Below are 7,665 nucleotides of genomic sequence, written 5' to 3'. Positions count from 1 at the left end.
GCAGGATGTCTCTTCATAATAAACATTAAATGTGGTAACAGTGGTGTTTATTGAAGAGAGGTGAGGTTATAAAGGAGTAAAAAAATAAATAAAAATATTTCAGATGCCTTACGAAATTTCATTTTTCATTCTCACAAAATCTCTATCGATTCCATAATATCCCAAGGTCATTATCCTTTGTGCGGCAAATCAGTGATGCAGGCTGCTTCAATCATGTGACTCAACACAAGTCTTTGTTGTTACTAAGTTAGGGAAAGATTTTGGAAATCAAATATGAACCAAACTCTCCTGGCTTGAAAGTTACACATGACACTTCGATTCACCTTTCATTAGCCAAGACAAGTTCATGGCTTTACCTAATCTCTAGAGTGAGGAAATGTAAAGGGCTAACAAAATATATAGGGAGTATCATTTGAGGATTGTCTCTGTCACTCACTATCCTTTGTTCCACAAAGAAACACATTCTACAAAGAAACATACTCAACTCCTCTCCAACAACTCAAACTCCAGTCTCTGTTTCCAGGTCACCCAGACCTCTGGCTGACATATGAGTCTCTGTATCAGGTTCAGGTATCACTACTTTCAATTGAAACATGTAAACTAAAAGGATAAGTTAAGGGAGCCTCTCCATATACTTACAAACACATGATATTCAATAATAAATGATAATAATAGTGATTAATAATAATAATAATAGAAATAAAACGATACCATTAAGAGAAGAGAAAACTGAGAGACACACAGCAGTCATTATTAGTCTATAGATATTTTAGTCCTGTGACAGGCATCATGAGAGTTCCTAAATTGGGGTTGGGGGATGTTCCTCCATTGCATCTAAATTCTTTTGGGAGCCTCCAGAGAGTTCATAGTTCTCTGTGCCTCCTGGCTTCATCTTTAAGGATGTTTTTTCTTTCTCAATACACTTGTTCCTGTCAGAAGTGGGTTTGGGGAAATAGCCTCTGAAGAGCTTTCCCAGCCAGCTTTCTACTCATAGAAAGATTGAGGACTTAAGAGTCATTTTAAAGCTGTAAGTTTTGTTGTTGTTGTTGTTGTTGTTTTGTTGTTGTTTTATCCAAATGCATATTTTCTTTATCAGTGGAACTTACAAACACCTAGTAAGCTTTAATTCTAATCTTCTCCATGTACCCAGAACAGACCCAGCTCTTTCCCATGTTGTACATCTCTACTCTTTTATACCATTTTTCATTCTCTCTTTATAATAGAGATATACAGAAGCTGTTTGAATTTCTGAGCAAAGTCACACTCTTAATCTGGTCTTAACCCTGAGACATTTTACCACATTATTGATTATCACATTCCTAACCTGTTCTTTGTTTTGAGGCAATTTAATCAGAAATGTGTTATCAGACATCCATCTGTAAAGATTTTTTTCACTCATCATTTATTATGATCATGAAGCAATTGTTTTTCCAACACCAAAAGTCTCTGTTTTAGACTCTCTCTACCCCTTTCAGTTCTACTTGCAAAACAGCCAATTCTATTCTGAGCTCACGTATTACTTAATATATCTTGTCAAATAAAGTTAATAGCAAATCACACACATTATTAACATCCTGCTTTCAAACCAGTCACAAAAAATGCTCATATCTCATTGCTCAGTACAACAAAGGTTTATTTCTGGCCCATTCTGAATCTAATGCATATTAGAGCAAGGCTTTGGGCCCTGTTATCCTTGCAACAACTCAGTGATCCATGCTGTTTTGATGTTTTGGGTTCACAACATGTGGCCTTTTAGGCATATGGCAGAGGAAGAGAGAGTGAAAAATGGTGCCTGATATTTTTGCTATTTTAGCCTAGAAATAAGACACATGACACCCCTTTTCATACTTTATTCTCCAAAGTAGTCTTATGGTTTAAAATAGTTGTAAGAGTACATGGGAATGTGGGGAAGAAAATGGAATATTTTGTGAGAATTAATCTCTGACATAAGAGCAGAAATCCTCAAGTTCCCTAATTAGATCTTTGTAAGGATAATACTGTAATACTTTTACCTATTTTAAGATAAAAGTTTCTATAACTACCACTATCTCAAATTAAAAAAAAGGGGGAGGCAGTAGAAGACTGTAGGTTTTTTTTAAGGTTATAGCTATCCTGGTTTGTTCGCTCTACAATTTTGGTCCCAGAGAGGTTAAATTAGATAATTTTTCTAAAACACCAGATGTCTATGAAGCATTTGATGGCCACTAGCTTTAATTGGAAAGCATATTCTATTTGCATTTTCTCTATTTCCATACAAACAATATAGGTATTTAATCTATACTTTTCTGCTAATATTAACAAATCATATTATTGGAGTTTGTGAGAAAAATCTAATTCTTTTGCCACTGGACAAAAAAAAGCCAAGTTTTTGCTTGAAAACTTTAAAATAATTTGAGGAGCCAGTTAAATTTGGAATTCTTAAGCAAAAATGGTCTGAAAATTAAAACTTGGTGTGACATTATTGTAAGTAAACTAACAAAGCAGAAAAAGAAGGATGGTGATGAAAAGACAAAAGGTTAGAAGGACAGATTAAATTTAATGACCAAAAATATTTAATTTTGTCTTAAACAAAACCTAAGAACATGGTTAATTATCAGACACACAGGCCTCCACCATCTATGTTAATACCTGTAGTATTATTCTGTTTGATCTCTTTTCTTTGGAAACTGTTGGCTAAATGATACACATACAGAGAATGCTGCTCTAATCAGAGAAAATATATTTCGACTTTGAATGTGACTTATAGTCTGGCTCTTTTATAGCTGTCCTGACTTCTAAAGAAACAGCTTTCTTTAAAACCAGAACCTGTTAGGATGTAGACATGTTTGACATATTAAAACTCTACATTTGTTTGATCTTACCAAACAATTTGAATGCATATCAACAAAAATAAAGTTTACATCTGCCACAACAGGCATGTTTACAATCATTTTAATGATACCATTAGATGTAGCTCTTCAAGGCTTCGTTATCCAGGCTGAGATATAAAAACCATGTGAGATAAGTTTACCACCTATGCACAATTGAAATAACCTAGTCAAATGAATCATGGTAAATACAGATAGAAGATGGAATTTCATTTATTTCCTATGTTAAAATATGATCTTAAAAATGAAGTGGTTTTTTTTTTGTCCTTTTTGTGGTAGAACATGCTTTTATTTTAAACCAGAAAAAAATAAAATAAAACAAAACAAAATAAAATAAAATAAAATAAAATAAAAAATAAATAAAATAAATAAAATAAATATAAAATAAATAAAATAAAAAATAAAATAAAATAAAATAAAATAAAATAAAATAAAATAAAATAAAATAAAATAAAATAAAATAAAATAAAATATAAAATGGTTTCTCCTAATCTCAAAACATTTGAACTTTGGTGTCTCTGAAGTCTTGTAGTTGACAGATGGGTTCTCAACTCATGTAAGACACTTGAGCTTACAAAGCTTTTCCAAAACACTTATCTGGTTCTTCAGCCATCTTGGATTTAGGTGTTTTCAGGAAAGTTGGTAGTTAAGTAATCATAACTTTAGTGTTCCTATATTTCTCTTTAAAAAGAGTAAAAATTGTTTTATGGTTTTTTTTTTAAATAAAAAAAGAAAAAACAAAAAGAATTTCAGGATGATTCCTCCTGAATCTGTATTGTTTTTAAGCACATAATCTTTCATTTTTTAGGCCAGGAATTATTTGAGTATACTGTTGATTACACTTAAAACCATTATTGAATGGATTCTAAACTTTTTTCTTTAATTTTTAATCTTATTTTTATACACCTCTATTTCCAGATAACCACACTGTAACTATTATCAGAATTTTTAGTACTTCCTTATATAACTTTATATGACAATGTTGAATACAAAGAAAAAAATAAATACACTTTCATTCATTAAATGTTTTCTATGGGTCTGAAACTGTACTAAGCCCTTGGAATGGAAGCACAAAGAACCATAAATAATTTCTAGTAGCTGCTAGCTTATTAGAGGGATACAGCATCTGAAGAATTTTTAGTTTCTGATAACAGGCCCTGTACTTCTTTCTGTTTTATGGTCCTAGAAAAAACTTCCTGATTCCTCAGCTTTTCCCCAAGGCTGTGTAGAAAATGCCTCATTAATATGTTTAAGAAATAAGAGTGCAAGTTAATTGGAATACCTTCTTACAGTTATGATCATAGGTAGAAATTTAGAGTATCAAAGTCAAAATCACTCTTTATAACTACAAAGGAACAGATTACAAGAAACAATTTACAAAACGAAGATATTATGAGAAAAAAGAAATAAGAGTAGGGCCCCATTTCTGTCTTACATTGTGAGCATTAGAAATATTGGTGGTGAAGTTCTCCTCAAAGAAATCTTGTATATGTCAGATACCAAATCAAGTAAAGAAAAAAAATATAACTGGAGTTTTTCTGATTAGATAAAATAGGATCAAGGGTTTATTTGTCTCTGACTTTTCAGGTATATTGGAGTTTTAGGTATGCTCCACTCTGGTAGAAAATTGCTAGAATTAATCTATTTCTCTATCTCTCCCCATGTGTCAACGTGATGTACTCTGATGGTCCTATCCACTATTTACATGAGGGAGGCCTATTGTGCAAATCTGAAGAATGTAATGATGCACTGTGAATGTACATTTGGTTTTCCTGTCTACGCAGCTTTTATGATTTCATTTCCCCTTTTGATTTTCGAGTATGTAATTGTTTAACTCAACAGTATACACCTGGCTTCTGAGTAATCTAGCCCAAGCTGGTAAGAAAACAATTCACAAATCTCTGAAGTCTTGGCCACATTAATATGTCAAATTTAATAAAACCATGCAGAGATCCTAAACATACCTGCTGAATACTGATTTGAGATATCCTTCCTGTGTACAACCTAATTCCATTAGGTTGTACACAGGAAGGATAATTCTTAGAAACTTTAAAGTAATCATAGTAAAGAAATAAGTTGTGTACTTGAATGAAAATGTATTCCACCTATCTTTCTGCTGCCATATACCAACAGCAATTTTCTAAAATATATTAATAAAATTATACAGGATCAAAGGGAAGAAATGTTTATACTTTATATAGAAAAAAAATTGCAGGCATATAAAACCTTTTAAATTGAGAAAGAGTGGGAGAAAGAGAGAGAGAGAGAAGAGACAGAAGAAACAACAAAGAAAGAAATTATAGCCTTCAAACTATCTAAAATACATTCAAGGGCACTCAAAAATTTATATAATTGGATGTTGCCTATGCAAGATGAGATTAAAAGGATATAGGTAATTTCCTAAACTCTGGTTGTCATAATTATTTTGTACCAAAGTAACAGCCGCAAGTCTCCTCTGTATAAAGTAAAACAAATAAATAAATAATAAATAAATATAAAAATACAATATTTGATTGTGTTTCTAAGACATTTTATATTTATAAAGCAAGTGCAGCCACTGGTTGCCTTTAAGTTTCTATTGGGGCTTGTAAACTTCCTCCCAATCTCAACGCCATTGTGGTAGGAACCCTCTTGAACAACTGGCAGTACAAGATTTTTTTATTTATATTTTTAATATATTTAGCTAACTGAAAAAAAAGCAGCTAATTCAAGTATTACTATTATTATGACAGCTGGGAATCAATTGCTGGGTCAATTTCAATAATGTTTAGAATATTAACTCCTTTACTACCAGAAATAAGAAATAGTCCTTCTGGTCACAAATACAATTTGTGAGAACACTATCCAGTTTTCCTGTTGCTTTCTCTCTTTTCTCCCTAAAGTGCTACTTAACTCGGGATACTTAGCAATGAAGGCCATAAATAAGTGGACATTCTAATGCAGAGGGATAGAGTCACCACTGCCTATGGTTTGTAATCGTGGCTGACTGAGAGTCCACCCTCATAATGTGGAATTTGGAAGGGTTAAAAAGCCAACTTCTGTTTGCCAACTTGAAGCTGGTATAAGTGCCAGCATGCAAACATCAGCCTTATTAGGAGATACAATAAAGAGGTGCTCCAGATGCTCATCTGTCTTCAGGGGCCAAACCCTCTAGCAAAGACACAATTATAAGTTATATCTACCTATTCTAGTTAAAATTTTATGTTTAAGCAACTTATTTTCACCACAGATACAAGAGCATGGAATTGATTAAAAGCAAATAGATGACAACTTACTAAAATGGGAGAGAAATACGTTAGCAAAAAGATACTAAATCTGGCTAGGAAACATCTGTGGAAATCCATGGGCATGCAAGCTAGCATCAGTGAGAAGAAAGATGCTAAACAGTGGGACCTCCAGGAGACAGCTTCATCCAACATCCAATTCAGATGTGGATGGGAAAGAAAATAAAAAGGAAAGTTTCTCTCTCAGAAATAGAACTAAAGATTTTGGAACAGAAGCAGGGACAAAACAATTGGCTAATCATACTGCCAGAATAGGGTTTTCTGCCATTACTATCCAAGCAGGGTAAGATATATGCTCTCAATAGAAATGGTTGTATGTTTCCATGGTTCACATTTAAAATGAAAAATGAAGTTATGGCATTTCTTCTCCACAATTATAATATTGTGTGTGTTAATGACAAACGCCTTCTGTTATAACTTGAAATCTCTAAATTGTGAGTAGTCATATCTAACCTATCAGAGAGTAATGCATATCACCTAGGTATTGTAGAAAAAGAGCCACATGCAATAAATGGATGAACCTCTGGGGTAGTTTCACTTGTTGAAGAGGCGAGGATCTTCCATATAAAAGGAGTATGGATGCTGGATAGCCAGTGGTAGAACTATTGCAGATACCATTAGTTCGCCTCCCACATTTCATTCCCAACTTCCCTCCCCTTGGCACTTCCCAAAAGATTCCCATTCTTCTAGTTTCTCTTGAAGATGGACAGAGTCAAGTGGCCCAGTTCTGACCCAAGTAACTTAAGAAGAATTTTAGTGGGGTCTTGTTCAAAAGATAATTTGCTGAAAAGAAACAGACAGAAGAAAAATCACTCCTTCCTCTTTGTTTCTGCCTTGAAAATTTGATTCCTAGAGCTAGGGAAACCATCTGTAGACAAGATACAAGAATGATTAAGACAAATAATAAGCATACTAAGAGTTAGAAAGAAAATAGGTATTTGTACAGTATTCTTTAATTGCTGTATGATCTATGAAATAATATATCTCTAAACATCTTTTTAAATAAACAATGACATTATATTGTGTAGCCACTGTTGGTCAGGTACTTTTTTTAACTGATAACTGCTGATATATCATTAACTCAGTCTCACCTCAATGTGCACCACGTGATTTTGCAAATTAGGATTTATAGACTGTCATGTTAAGAAAAAAATTCATATAAAATTAACATTCTGTGTATTATTTGCTAATATTTAAAGAATAGTTAAAGTAAAACTGGGATGTTATTTCTGAGGTATATAATTCATAGGAACCCAATTAACTATGAACTACTAAGGCTGATTTCATGAAAATATTATAAAATATTCATTTGTTTTTTACATCAGCTCTAACAAAGCCCCAGTATCAGTATGAAAGTTGACAAATAAATTTTTTAAAACTAAAATCTACACCTTAAATGTATAGAATAGTAATGCTCACATATAATAACAAAAGCAGACATATATAATTGAAGTTCTAAAAATAGCACAAATAGCCAGCAATTAGTAGACAAAAGTGCAAATGAATCTTTCAAT

This window comes from Pteropus medius, unplaced genomic scaffold, assembly GCF_902729225.1.
Source record: "Pteropus medius unplaced genomic scaffold, Ma_sr-lr_union100, whole genome shotgun sequence".
Lineage (NCBI taxonomy): Eukaryota > Metazoa > Chordata > Mammalia > Chiroptera > Pteropodidae > Pteropus > Pteropus medius.
The sequence above is the reverse complement of the archived record's forward strand: the minus strand, read 5'-3'. Positions refer to the sequence as shown.